General features: G+C 34.5%; 1 long non-coding RNA gene across 1 annotated transcript; it reads left to right on the plus strand.

Annotated features, from left to right (window-relative positions):
* The first annotated feature begins 2,680 nt into the window (after positions 1 to 2,680).
* LOC131656655 (uncharacterized) lies at positions 2,681 to 4,770 on the plus strand. Its single transcript, XR_009300229.1, has 3 exons — positions 2,681 to 3,603; positions 3,711 to 3,784; positions 4,220 to 4,770. It is a non-coding gene; the product is annotated as an uncharacterized LOC131656655 (long non-coding RNA).
* Positions 4,771 to 15,953: the final 11,183 nt, after the last annotated feature.

Consider the following 15,953-nt stretch of genomic DNA (forward strand, 5'->3'; position numbering starts at 1 on the left):
ATAGCATTTGCTGTTAGTAAAATGAGTAGATTTACTAGCAATCCAAATGATGAACATTGGAAGGCAATAACAAGGATTTTTGGATATTTGTCAAAGACTAAAAACCTTGGTCTTCATTATGGTAAATTTCCTGCCATACTAGAAGGATATACTGACGCAAGTTGGATATCAAGTGTTGGAGATTATAAATCTACAACTGGGTGGATATTCACATTAGCTGGAGGTGCGATTTCTTGGAAAAGCAAGAAACAAACATGCATTACTCTTTCAACCATGGAATCAAAGTTTGTGGCTCTGGCGTCTGCTGGACAAGAAGCAGAATGGTTGAGGGATCTCTTATTAGAGGTTCCATTAGCTAAAGATAATGTTTCAAAGGTGTTGATACATTGTGATAGTCAAGCCACCCTGGCTAGAGCATTCAGTGAAGTATACAATGGAAAGTCTAGACACATAGGTCTTAGACATTCTCTCGTGAAAAAAATGATAAAGGATGGGATCATTTCACTGACATATATACAAACGAGCTATAATTTGGCTGATCCTTTTACTAAACCACTGGCCAGAGATTTAGTAAAGTCTACCTCGAAAGGTATGGGATTAAAACTCCTTGAATAAGGGTTCCGACAATGATAGCAACCCAATCTGAAGTTAATACATCTTAACCTAAGATTCAATGGGTAACAACAAGTCGTTGATTTGGAAGTTGGTGCAACATTTCGTGATAATGTTGACTATTACATAATTGAGGGTTGAGTTTTAAGGAAACTCTTAATGAAGTACTATATCGAGGATATAGAGATAAAACTTCACCTATGTGAATTTCGAGATGGTGCCGTCTCAAAGTGAGAGTTGGAGTTTCTCTCATGAAAAATTCATGAAAACAGGAAAAGCACATGGCCATAAATAGTGCTAGGCGAGATATGTAGGCGAAGAAAACCTTAAAAGTGTGTGTATAGCAATGCCGGTCTGATCATACGGGATAATGGTTCAAAGAATAGCTACCTAACGTTCCGATTAGACTTTGTGTTGTCTTTACTAAGGTTAAGTTCAAATCGAAAGATACCTAACTGTATTAACACTTTTATCTTCTATATTCTGGAATTGAAATTTTCATTATTAGAACAAGTGGGGGATTATTGTAATTATTAAATGGTATAATGATTACAAGTGTGTTCTAAAATGACAAATGGTGAAAATGAGTAAATGCTAATAAATGCATGTAATAAAGTCCCACATTGGAAGATTCACTCATTTTCAAAGTCCTTATAAAAGAATTAATGACATTAACTCAACAAAAGGACAAAAGAGGATAAAGTGCCACATTGACAAATGTGGTGGTCCCAAGCATTATTGCCACTTGTCCCAATCCTACAACCACTCGCCGGTGTCGCCACCGGCGACACCGGCTCCGGCTCCGACTCCGACTCCGGGTCCGGGTCCGGGGGCGTGGGCGTAGAGGCGCTAGTGGCGGCTTGTAGACGGCACTTGAGCACTTAGGCACGTCGCATCGGAGCGATCGGGCTATTCGCGGCGTTAATGAGGCGGGGGCGACGGCCGGGTGCTCCGGGTGCTATATTTTGCTCAGTGTACGTGATTTGAATTTTGAATCGTAAAGGAGGCAACTGTTCACAAAACCATGCAGAATTGAAACCATGCAAATAGTGCATGAATCTGTCTATGTGCAACAGTCATAACTTTTGAAAATATATTGTTTCATTAAGGGTCGCAACCTTTGAAACTAACATTTTCGTGGCCTATATAAAGATGATTCCGCATTCAGAAATCACATCACAAATTCCGAAAATCCTCTGAATAATTCCAGATCGTTCTTCGCTGCATTCGAGTTTTCGCCGGTCTTGCGCAAACTCGATAAGGCTGAATTATCCTGGGTATTCCTGCATCAAAACTCTAAGACATTTCGGGAGTGCTTGAAATACTTTATGGAAAGTGATTCCGTTCACGATTCCAGCCTCGGTCCTCTCGATTGAAACATATATTTCTAACAAATATATAAAGAAACTTGAGACATACGAGAATATATTGCCATTCCTCAAGATTGAAATGCAGAATGAAAGTAGGTAGTGTTGGTCCAAGGTACTAAGCAGATAGTGCAAGCGTAATTGTCTTATATTATATAAGAAAAGAAATGAATCTGATACTTTAGAAAAACATTGAGCATACTCTCTTCCAAACACGAGTGTCACTTACAAATATTTTTATTCCTTTCTTCAACTTTGCAGCTTTTCAAGTGTGTAACAAACATATCATATGATGAGAAAAGCAAAGTGCAATATGTTTGTTGCTGAGTGAAACTCAAGCTTAAGTAAAACTTTCTTTAATATTCGACACAGAGAAAAGAAAAGTGCAATATGGAATCGTTGGACATGCACGTCGATAATTTTAATTAAAAACATCTTACCATTGTTAACAACGCTAAATGATAAGAAAGTCATTAACTACCAACCTGATACTTTTACTCCTGACCTATCTATAATATAAGAAAATCCATTGTTCTGAAAATCTCATTTTTGCCCTCCTTTGCAATATTCCATGACACGTGGATGCTCTCTTGAACTTCCTTCCAATGCTACACTTTTTGCTTCATTTTGTTTGCTTCTTCTACTTCCTTTATGTCTTCACGTGCACCATTTTGTTTCCTTTACTCAACATGTCTAATCATTTCATTACCTAAAATCTCAAACAACTCTTTATGTGTCTAATCAAACCACAGAGCTTGGTTCTACAATCCAAGCCTTCTCCCTACTCTTTCTCTTTCATTTCTTCACACTATTCCTTCTTACTTCTTTATCTCTCTCTTTCTTCTTTCAACTTCTTCTTTGAACCCAAATCTTACTCTCATCTCTTTACCAAACAAAAATCAAAAGCATGGTTCAAATTGAAATCAATAAGGAGCAAAGGGGTACCAATCGAAATAGGGGAGACAACAAAGACTACGACATTTCCAGCGGTGTTCAGTTTCACTATGGTAGATCTGTGATGGAGGCAACGCTTTTTCGGCAACGATTTGGGTGATGGTCGGATTCAAAATGGTGGATGTGACTTTTTTTAGTTTTTGTGCAAGCTTCTGTTTTATGACTTTTTTGTAGGTTTTTTCTTATATTTTACATCAATGATTTTATAACTTTGGAATTTTTATGTTTTTATGAAGTTTTGATCTTGATGGATGAAGATGAGGACTTCATTGCAAAGCTTTCAGATTTTTGACAGTTGGTGTTCTATAAAGAGAGTTATTTTATTTTAATAATAACCATTATTGATGTATTTATATTTATTTACAGATCTCTCATTTTGAGAACAACAACTATGGTGTTTCCGGCGGTTTTACGGCGGTGTACAGTTTCACAATGGTATATCTTCTTCCTTCTCTACCTCTTTCGCTATCTCTTTTGTTATTTCGGTATCACACCGAAACAAGATGGTGTTCGAATCGGTTTACGTTTGTCGTTGTTTTCAATGTCTTTACTTCATTCCTGATTTATGTGATGTTCCAGACAAGTTGTAACTTATCTCTTATTTGTGTTTTTGGAGGATTCATGAGATTAAGTCTGGATCGAGTTTTATCGCTATGGTGAAGCTAACAAGGTATGACTTTATGTGACTTTGTTGATGTAATTTCAGAATTTTTTTTAAATAAAAGGATGAACAATAATTCAATGGTGTTTATCTTTTTCTTGTCTCAAATTTTTCAGACACCACAGAAGGCTTGAGCTTAGAAGTTATTGAATCCAAAATCTTGAAGTGACCGCAGAAACTACCTTTTTATGTGAGTGCATTATAGTTTATCACCTTTTCTATATTTGATGTGTGTAATTTGATGTCCTAATATGCAGTTTGAACTCTAATATCTTAAAACTGAATTGGAGTGCATCCTTTCATATTCATAAACCATATGCGTTGTTATTAACTTTGGTTCAGACGATCACAAAATTATGATATTTAGTCGCCTTTGCATTTCACTTAACGGAAGAGAAATGGGCATTTTGTTATTTCATATTCAGGTTCTCGAGCGTCTGTTCCCTACCAATGACTTTAATCAAGTCGCGATTGCTGAGTGGATTTTGCCTATTGATCTGCATGAAATTTACATCTGAATCACATGTGATGTGTTAGCCTGGAATCTTAAATTTCAAAAAACCCAATGTATAGTACAAAAGAAGTTGGTGCTCACTAAGTTACTGTATCATTGGTTTTCCTGCAGATTTTTTTTCCATGAATGCAGTTAGACAATGGTGATATCATATGCTTTCATAAAGCTTCTGCAATGGGTAACGGGAGGAATTAAATATACTGTTAAAGCTTCATTGGTTAGAGGATTGGTCAAAACTTTCTCGATGTTTGCATAGGTTCAAGTGATGGAATTGTTTTTGTATGAGAGGTTTTCAGATTAGTCATAATTTGGCTTGGGGAACAAAGACATAAGCCCAGCAGAGAAAATGATCTCTTTATCTGATGTTGTGAAGGAGCATTGGACAACCTATGGTATAAATTTAAATGCTTAGGCTATTGTTGGTCTGGGTTGAAAGTTAAATGATATTCTGATACTGGAAACTGTTTTTACAGCACTCATTTATAGCTTATTTCGAAAATGGTGTTTGAGAGCTATGCCTTGAAGCAACTTGTGGTGGGCAGCTTGAAAGTGAGATGGAAGATCAATAAAACCATCATACATTATGTAAATATAACTTATTAAAAAAGAATTCATTTTAGTTTTTTGGTACTATAAGAATTGAATGTTATAATGTATCTACAAAGGAAATAACATATTTTTATAATATGCCAATTTATTTGGCCAATTTATATTCTCTTAGTGTAGTTATTTTTATAATATGTCAATTTATTTGGGATTTCTATTCTCTTAGTGTAGGACCAATCAATTTATTTGGACAATTTTATTTTCTTAGTGTAGTCAACAAAGACCAATCAATATATTTGATCTATTTTATTATTATTTTATTTCTTATCATTAAATATCATAAGAGTCTTTTAATTCATTGAATTGAAATCTTTTAATTTCTCTTTAATATATTGTTTTTGATTTGATAATAATATGTTATTTTTTAGATTCAATATTATAATAATCATCCAACTTTTTTACTCTTCAACGATCACTTTGCCATTTCAATTACCATCTTCAAATTTTTTCAAATGAAACAAGATAAAGGTTAACATCTAATTTCAATTAATATTAGAAAATATAAAAATTATATTCATTGTTTTTTTGTTAAAAACAATTAATGTCAGATGACTCGCTTTTTAATTTTTGTCTATTTAAACTATTAATGGAGTTATTATGTCTATTTAAAGTATTAATGGAGTGTTATTATGTTAATTAAATAATTGTTAATGTAAAATCGTCAACATATTATTTAAAGTTTGTATGTTTTTTTATAATAACTCAAAATATAAACTATCTAAAATAAATATATATGTAATATATAATACAAGTATTTTCATCGTTAACCTATGTCATATATATTTAATGTCATTAAATAAGAAACACAAGACACGTAATATCTTAAAGAAAAGGATTTATTAAAGGTATTTAAATACCATCTTTTGAGTTAATTAAAAGTTGATCAAAATAAAAAATTTTTGACTTTTAAAAATATATTCACAAAGTATGACCATAAATAGGGAGTGTGCAAAAAATCAATTTAAAATAAGTTGATTTGGTATTTTAAATAAATTCTCAAAGTTATGAAGTAGAACAAATAAAACAAGTGGTAAAAGTTATGTTTTCACCTTGGAGAGTGTTGAACCTTCTACCTCATAGTTTAAAATAATAACCACTGGGCCAACAAGCTTGGTACGTTAGAAACATGGGCTTGGTTCAATAAATAAATCATTCATCCAAAAATGTGTAAAAACCAAAATAAATCACAAAATGGAAAAAGGTGGGGATCAAACCCACAACCTAGACATGGGAGAGTCTTAAAGGCAAGTGCGTTACCACTTGGGTGGTCATACTTCCAATAAATTGTTATAACAAGATTTGTTCTGATCAATATTCTATGTTTTGATTATAACATTATATATGATTTTTGTATAAGACAATGTGGTACTCTAATCCTTTGCATTTTCCATTTCAGGAAATATATAAAGAGTATCCACAAATCAGCGCTCAGAAGCACTGACTCAGAAGGTTCTGGATGTGTGGTGTCGTTTTTTTTACCTCCCCGTTTCACTTGGGAGGACGGCACGCTAGACCTTCACACGAAATTTGGAAGGAGAATGCGCCCGGGATGGGATGAATTTTGTTTCAGTTCTTCCTACGATATCACACGAACTTTCTTATTGTCTTACGAGTAGGAAAGGGGAAAAAAGATCTCAACTAAACCCTAGGAGTTTGCTAAGTGTGGGGATTTCACCTAGACTAGAAATTCTGGAGTTCGGGGGGTCGGTTATACATAGGGAAGAGTTTAAGCACCCTACATATCCGTAGTACTCTATGGGAACCTTCTCTGTGTCATTGTGATTGTGTTTATTGCTAATGATTGGGAAAGTTTCTCCTTTGTGTTAGGAGAGAGAATTGAATTGAATAAGAAAAAGACAGACAGACAGACAAACTGACTATTTTTGGTATTTTATTAGCTCGCTGAGATTCCTTGTGAACCTCATGCCTACATATCCTTAATGGAAGTCAGAGGTTAATGTAGTTCGGGTAACTAACTAGGGAAATTAATTATTTTTTGGTGCCTTGCTTGAAGCTCAAGGTTGAAGCTTTGAATTAAATCTCTGTTTACAGTAAAGAGACATGAAGTCATCTTTATAGAGAAGTATTTCTACTATTCCACCACAAACATTAAAAGAGTGACAGAATAACTGAATTCATTTCATTCAAGAGAGGGAGCCTACTTGGTTGATCAAGTATGACAGCCAACATGCCTCTTGAGTGAAAGAAGGATGCTCATCCAAATTAGGGAAAGTTAATCACATGTCTGGTTTCACTGCCAGCTCATGCCTTTCAAAATCCTAAGTGGGAGACTTAATTAAAATTAAAAATGAAATGTAATGTTTGTTTGTATGAATGTGGTAGAGTAGTAAAAATATCTCTCTATAGAGATAAGCTATGTCTATCTACTATATAAAAGATTTGACTTTAGCTGGCTTGCATGAGGCCCAAGCTTGAGGCTTTTTGATTGTTTTTATTGACTTTGGGAGATAACTCTACTGGAGGTTAATTAAAGGGAATTTGTGTTCTGTACAAAGCCTAGAATTGAGGCTGACTCTAGTTGGAGAGTGTTTAATTGATGGATTTTATTTGGTGTTCTGTACAAAGCCCAGAATTGTGGCTGACTCTATTTAGGGAGACTCTATTTGTGTGTGCCTTGTACAAAGCCCAAGGTTGTGGCTAACTGCTGAGGATAACTGAGTTTTTTTTTTAAGACTATGAATGACTCTATTTTGTGTGTGCCTTGTACAAAGCCCAAGGTTGTGGCTGACTCTTAGATGTGGAAGTTTATTTAATTTGTGCCTTGTATGAAGCCCAAGGTTGTGGCTACTCTAGCTAGGGGAAAGATTATTTTCTGCCTTGTACAAAGCCCAAGGTTGTGGCGGACTCTTAAAGAAACTGATTATGGAAGACTCTATGGGGGAAAAGATCCTTGAGATTAGGAATCTTTGACACAGGGAAATATGGTTTATCTACCTTGTACAAAGCCCAAGGTTGTGGCTACTAAAAAATGAAAGACTCACTGGGGGAGTTTTATTTTGCTAGAGGTTTTAACAAACTAATTTATTTTTATGTTTTTTTGGAAGCTAACCCTTTCCAGGGATTTTGACTCGGCTGGAGAAATTGTCTATTAAAAGACTGGACTTTTGGAGGCTAACCCTTTCCAGGGGTTTTGATTCTTTTGGGGACTTTATCTTTTAAAAGAGTGAATCTTTGGATTTGAAGGAGTGATTTTGGAGGCTGACCCTTTCCAGGGGTTTTTGTTAAAATTAAGGAATGTGTGGAGGCTAACCCTTTCCAGGGGTTTTTGTTAAAAATGGCAAAAAGATTATCTAGTGGAGACTTCTTGTTTTAAAGCCCAAAGATTAAGGCTGACACTGACTGAGAATAAGCAAATAAAGATCCTAGACTCTGCTAAGGAAGATTGATGAAGATGAGGGTGACAGAGACTGTCCATGTCTCTCATTCCAAAAAGTGTTCTCAATATGAAATTGAGACAATCTTAGCTTGTTTAAAGTCTGGTTTAAAGTGGAAGAAACTCACCAGGATAGGCTAAAAGGTAACTAAAGACCTGTTCCTATGTTTATAAGAAACCTGATGGGTCCTTGTATACAAGCTCAAGAGGAAGCTGGAAATGCTTTTAAGAAGCCTGTGGGTCCTTGTACAAAGCCCAAGAGGAGGCTAATCGAGGGTCCTTGTTATAGCACAAGAGAAAGCTATGTGGTTTTGAACTTATTTTGGCTCTAAGAAAATGGGTAAGAGGTTTCACCGGGAATAATTCCTCTTTGGGTGGATGTGTCCTAGTTTGTTCTAAGGCTTTTACCAAGATGTTTCACCGGGAATAATTCATCTTGGGGGTTTGAACTACAGATCTCTAATTAGGAAAGAGCCTTCACCGGGAATACATTCTCAATCCTAGGTCATATTCCTATAATATATATATAGTTTAACTGTCCTAGGGTTTACACTCAAACGTAGTTCTAAACAATATATAAACAGTTCTATATTTGACAGTAATTTAAATAAAGACTGTAAATTGAAAGCTTGTAAAGCCTAACCTAGATGGAGTGGAGGCCTTTGAAGAAGTATGTACAAAGCCTTAACAACAATTTTGTTGTTTTATTGACAACAGTTGAATATTTATTATAAACAGTTAATGGTTTTGAAAACAGAAGAAGTGAAGATGGACAAAGGTCACATAGGTATCTGAAGAGTTTCACCGGGAATAATGCCCTTCAAATACCAGAAGAATGTTTTGAAAACAGAAAGGAGATTTTGTAAATACAGTTTTTGAAAACAAACTATGAAAAGAAAAAAAGGTGCTGGGTCTTACACTCTAATAGAGGCCCAAATGAAAATGATTCACTGTTTATGAGAAACAATTGAAAAGATACGAGGTTCTGTTGTTTGAAAACCTCGATCGTCTGTTTACTTCGGAATTTGAAAATAGTTTGAATTTTGACAAAAGTCACCTTAATTAAAGTAAAGACAAAATCTATACCTAATTAAGACCTAAGTGGTTAGGATTTTTTCCACTAAAATATTTATGAAATATTAGGTTTTGAAATCTTAATGAAAACATATATATATTCTTTAATAATTAAAATAACACTATTTTCTACCTAATAAAAATACATAAAAGAAATAATATTTTTGTGATTTTTTTGGTTATTCATAAAATATATATATGAATCAACAAGTGTTTTAAAAAATGAAGTCAAAATGAATTAATTTGATAAGTTAAATAATTGGTTAAAGTTTTGAAGGAATTAAGTGAGAAAAGTGATAAAAAAACTAGGTTTTGGTCCTAGCAAGGCTTGAACTCACGCCCTTATAGTCACACACTCAAAACAACACCACTGGGCCAAACGCCAGTTCGTGACTACAACACGCGCGCATTTGGTTTTGTTTTAAAACAAGTTAGAAAATCTGAAAAAAAATAAAAGGATCAAAAAGTCTGGGGCGAGGGGGATTCGAACCCCAGACTATGGGCATGAAGAGACTAAGAGAGCATGTGAGGCCACTAGGGCAAACGATGAATTCGTTTGTAAAACGGATACCACTCAAAATAAATTAAACCCTGCCCTTGGATTTAAATTTTGCGCGCCACAGCCATGGTCGTCTTCTTCCTCAAGCTTGAAGATTTTGAAATTGCTAACTTGCTCAATTCTCAACCAAACAGGGTGACATAAACATGGATTTCGCTCTAAATTTCCTCACGAACTCAAATATATAACTAACACAGATTTATATTAACTACATCTAACTAATTTACTAGAAAACGTGAAGAACCCTAAATTTTGAAAATCAAATTAAATGGCTATACTGAAAGATAAATGAATGATGATAGAGGGTTTTCAATCCTCTTATGATGCTGACCAAGATAGTATCGAGCTATATGAGAAAGAATACTCAAATAAGTGGGTTGGAGTTTGAAAAAAATACCTCTGAAAATGGAGGTCGTGAGGATGATGAGGAACACCTGGGCTTGTGTGAGTGATCCTAAAAGCTTCCTTGGGACTCAGTGATGCTAACTGAATGCTTATTGTGGCTTCAATCCTTCTGAATTACTCTACTCGACACCTTCGATTTGAGCTTCAAGTGGACATGGAGGAGGATGAATTTTCAGTTACAGATGAGCTGCAGCCATCTGAACAGCTTCACTATGCCCTAAGGAACGTGTCTGGATGCTTGGCTTTGCTTGAAACCTTCTGAATTGCTCTATGGACCTCCAACTGCAACAGCTCCAAAGTGATTGCAACAATGGTGTTCCTCCACCTACAGAAGTGATCCAGTTGCTTGGATCACCTCAAATGAGCCCCCTTGAGATGTTAGAATGCTTACTTTCCAAAGAGAAGCTCTGGTTTGAAGAAAATGATTCTTCTTGCCAGAGAACTTTGAAAAACCATAAGCATGAGAAGAGAAAGAGAAAGAAAGGAATAGGGTTGCTTTGGTGTGAATTGTATGATGGATATCACTTGTATTTATAGGCAAATGGTTCAGTATAGTTGCAGAGGAGTGAGCTTGCTTAGTGAAGTCATTTTGGTTTCTTAAGCATGAAGAAAGTTTGAAAATATCCAAGTGTGATCATTGCATTTTCGAGCTAGCTCCCTATCCATTGATTCCATCTGATCTTAGGGGACATTTCTAATGCAGAATGAGCTCTAATTGGTTGGTGGGAAGATTCCTTTGATGATTCATCAATTTGCCATAAATTCCTAAATGTAATCATTACATAATCACATGTTCTTGTTTTGGGAATCTTCTTCAATCTTCATGCTATGGTGAAAGTGAATGCATGGCATGTTTGCAGATGTGTTATGGGTCGTGTAGCATCCATAAGTGAGGCCATATACACAAAGTTGCAAAGTTCCAAAATGATGCATGACCTATAATTTTATTTCATGAGGCCAACTTTGAACATGCATAACTCCTACCTCAAAATGAATTTGGAGAAGGTTGAGCACAATTTGGAAAGCCCTAAACATCTACTTCAAATAATTAGTTTAGGGTTTCTTCAGAATCATTTGGGAAAATTGTGAAAAATGAGCCCAAAGTTGGATGAAAACTAGGTTAAAAACACTTAGAAAAATTTCTAAGTTTTTATAACCTAAAGCTTGAAAATTCCAAATCTCTTAAATGATTGATTTCTTGAAAAAATTTGCATTGTAAGATGTTGTTTTATTTTGCAAGATCTACAACTTTCATGTTGGAAGTTTTTTGAGTTGTGTAGGTGAAATTTTGAGTTCCCACAATGCCCTCAAAAAACCCTAATTCCTGACTTTTTGCTCCTTGATGAATCTCTTTGAATTTCTTTGGTCAAATGACTTTAATGACCATATATTGATGATATTGATCTTTAAAAGTCATGGTTTGACCAAAAATCTTAAAAGTCAAAGGTGATCTTTATACAGTTGACTTTTTCCTGACAAAGTGAGATTTTGGACTTTTGTGTGGAATCAAGATCTTCTCCTCAAATGAGTGATGTAAATGGATTATATTGAGGTAGTAGAAGTCCTTGAACCATGTCTTGAGTTTTGGATCCATGTCCTGATTAAAAGTCAACTTTCTTGGTGAATTCGGTCAAAAACCCTAATTGTCGACCAGATGAAATTGATGACTGTGGATCTTGGATTGGAGTGTAATGCCCAATGGATATTGTCATATGAGTTATTTGAGATTGATTGAAGTTTTTGAGTGATACCTTTGAGTTTTCTAGGGTTTCCCAAATGTGATCCCTGATTTTAGTCCTTGATGGGCTCAAAACCCTAGACTGGTGAGGTAAGCAATACTGAGTCTAGGTGATGGGGTATCTAATCAATCATAGGTGGATAGAATGAAGCTTTTGAGTCCCATAGTTGTGTTAGAGACCATTCCTTTTTCTTATTGATCCTTTGCCTGAGTTCTTTTGTTCCTGAACACCCTCGACTAAGTATCAGATGAATAAATGACTACTCTGAGTATCTATTTTGCCTTTGATGAAAAGTTTAAAAGATATGACATCTCGGGGGGGGTCAAAATTAGGGTATGACAGGATGGCTACATCAGAGGATGCTCTGGCAAGACATCAGAAGATGGTCAAGCAGAATTAGAACATGAACTATGAAGCATCAGAAGGACATGAAGTCAGAAGCAGAAGCACTGAAGTTCTGAATGGTATCACGCTCAAGCTCTTCAAAGTTAGAAGACAAGAAGATGCTCTGCACCAAGCTGTTGACTCTGAAAATCAAACGTTGTTATCTACAAATCTGAGTTCAGAAGCAAGTACAAGATGACAGGCTATTAAGTCTAATCTCTGACTGACAAAAGGAACGTTAGAAGCTACAAAAGACAAAGTCAGTAAAAGCAGCAAAAGCATGGCTCGAGGTAGTTGACAAAAGTGTGAAACATTAAATGCAGCGTTGTACTATTCACGCAAAGCATTAAATGCAACCCAATGGTCATCTTCTCTCAACGCTTATATATAGAAGTTCTTATTAGAAGCAGCTATAGAGAAATCTTGCGCAATATACCAAAACACTGTCAAAATCAAAGCTCACGAACTTCATCTTCAACCTCACAAACTCTTGTAATATTTAGTGAGTGTAAAGCTTAGAACTTAAGAGAAATATCACTGTTGTGATTATAGCTTTATAAGAAGCAATCTTACTCTTGTAAACATTATTTTACATTGTTTGTAAAAGGTTCCTAGAGTGATCAAGTTGTGATCAGTAGACTCTAGAAGACTTAGAAGTTTTCTAAGTGGTGAATTCCTAGAGTGATCAAGTTGTTATCTGTAGACTCTAGAAGACTTAGAAGTTTTCTAAGTGGATAACCATTGTAATCAGTTGGATTAGTGGATTAAATCCTCAATTGAGGTAAATCACTCTAAGGGGGTGGACTGGAATAGTTTCGTTAACAACGAACCAGGATAAAAATAATTGTGTTCATTGTTTTTATCTTATAAGTTTTTAAAGTCACACTTATTGTAACGCCCCGAATTTAATTAATTAGTTAATTAAATTATTTAAGAATTTAATCACTGGATTTAATCGAAGTTTGTGGATCAATCGGAATTGTCGGTATTATTTTAGGAAGCGTATTTAGATTATATAGTTAAAGTCGGATTTTATTCGGTTAGTCACAGAATTAATAAAGTTGATTTCGTTGAAGAAATAATAGTAGAAATAATATTATTATTAATATTGGACTATTTGTATTTAATTCGATTTTTATCAACGAAGTCGGAATTATTTTATTAAGTTGGCATGGTAATTAATCGGATTAATTTGGTAAAATAAAGTGGAAGTGTTATTTTATTAATGAGCTTAAAAATAACTTTGGGTCTAATTTAAGTTGTTGTGAAATAAGGAGGGGGTATGTCACTTAGGCCCAATTAAGTTATTTAAGTGATTAAATAAAATAACCTTACTATGTTGGATTTAGAATTGGAAGAAGGAAGAGCTATCATAACACAGAGAGGAATAAGGTTTGGAGGAGAGGTGAAGAAGAGAGCCATGGCGGAAGAGAAAAGTTAGAGGAAGTCCAATTTTCGCAGCAAGTTTCTGCAGTGAGACACCTTAGTAAAACGGAAGTTTCTCCCAATCCAACCGTTGGATCGTCGCGGTTCTTGGACACAGACTCGTAGATGTAACTTCTGTCCGGAGCGATTTTCATTTTGATGATTTTAAGTCCGTCTGACAAAGCGATTTCCGAACAGGTTTTTGGGGCGTCTCTGCACGTTGTTAGAAAAGATTTTCGGAGAAAAGTTGGAAGCGGCGGCATAAGCTATGGCAACCGGGAGAGTAGAGAAATCTCATATCCAAGATAAGGGTGGGGTTCTAGCTCTATAAACGACATAAACTATGGCAACCGGGAGAGTAGAGAAATCTATTCAGTGTTACTATATAAGGAAACTTGAGACATACTCTGATGATGTGGAGAATATATTGCCATTCCTCAAGCTTGAAATGCATAATGAAAGTAGGTAGTGTTGGTGCAAGGTAGTAAGCAGATAGTGCAAGCGAAATTGTCTTATATAAGAAATGAAATGAATCGGATACTTTGGAAAAACCCTGAGCATACTCTCTTCCAAACACGAGTGTCACTTAGTAATATTTTTATTCCTTTCTTCAACTTTGCAGCTTTTCAAGTGTGTAACAAACATATCCTATGATGAGAAAATTAAGCAAAGTGCAATATGTTTGTTGCTGAGTGAAACTCAAGCTTAAGTAAAACTTTCTTATATATTCGACACAGAGAAAAGCAAAGTGCAATATGAAATCGTTGGACATTTAAATAAAAAACATCTTACCATTGTTAACAACGCTAAGTGATAAGAAAGTCATTAACTACCAACCTGATATTTCCACTCCTAACCAATTAAAAATCAAATTCCATACTTTCAAACAACTTTTCATTAAATATAATATTATTACATTCTAAATAAATGTGTGTGTGTTCAACTTTAATTTTTAATTGTTCAAGTTAATTAAAAATATTTTATTCCTTTCTTCAATTTTGCTTTTTATCGTTGCAGCTTTTGAAGTGAGTGAGACATATCACATCATGAGAAAAGCAAAGTGCAATATATTCACAAAATGTTCACTGCCGAAGAAGCAAAAGCTACTAACTTTTTCAATGGGTGTGTTTCGGTTAAATATGTTAGTGGTCCCTATAAATATGACACTTTTCACTTATAGTTCTTACAAAAACTTTCATCGAATTTTGATCCTCACAAAACTTTCTTTAATATTCGACACAGAGAAAAGAAAAGTGCACGTCGATAATTATAATTAAAAACATCTTACCATTGTTAACAACACTAACCGTGTGTTTGGTGGTAAGAAGAAAATGTAAAGAGAGAAATAGATGAGAAAGAGTATGAAAAGAGAGAAATAGATGAGAAATAGAGTAGATTTGATGTATTGTTTGATAGGAGAGAAAGAGAAGAGAAATATAAGAGAAAGAAGTGTTTTAAAATTTAAAAAGACTAAAGTATCCCTATATTAAAAAATACTATTAAATGTTTTTTTATGTAACATTAATATATTATAGGGATAACATTGAGAATAACATAAAATCATATCACATTTTCTTATTTCTTCGCAACAGAGGAGAGAAACAATTATTATGTGGGGGCCACTCAATTTTATTCTCTCTATTCAACTTCTTTGCAAACCAAGCAGGTTTGATAAGACATTTCTCTCTATACTCTCTCGTCTCAACCTCTCTCTTCTCTAGTTCTCTTGAAACAAGCAGACCCTAAGTGATAAGAAAGTCATTAACTACCAACCTGATACTTTCACTCCTAACCAATTAAAAATCAAATTCCATACTTTCAAACAACTTTTCATTAAATAAAATATTATTACATTCTAATTTCTAATTAAATAACAAGTGTGTGTGTGTGTTCAACTTTAATTCTCATTTTTCAAGTTAATTAGAAATATTTTATTCCTTTCTTCAACTTTGTTTTTCATCGTTGCAGCTTTTGAAGTGGGTGAGACATATCATATCATAAGTAAAGCAAAGTGCAATATATGTTCACAAAATGTTCACTACAGAGTGAGACTCAAGCTTAAGCAAAAGCTACTTACCTTGTTTCACGTGTTTTTTTCCGTGTAGCCTAAGAGTATGTTTGGGTGAAATAGTTTAGTAAGGGAAAATAATTTTTTTTGAGAGAATTTAAAATGACTTGATCAAAATTTATTGATTGGTTAACAAATATGGAGAATTGTTAAAATGATTAAATTTATAAAGTATTTTATTCAAGTTATAT

The sequence above is a fragment of the Vicia villosa genome, linkage group LG3 (assembly GCF_029867415.1).
Source record: "Vicia villosa cultivar HV-30 ecotype Madison, WI linkage group LG3, Vvil1.0, whole genome shotgun sequence".
NCBI classification, from domain to species: domain Eukaryota; kingdom Viridiplantae; phylum Streptophyta; class Magnoliopsida; order Fabales; family Fabaceae; genus Vicia; species Vicia villosa.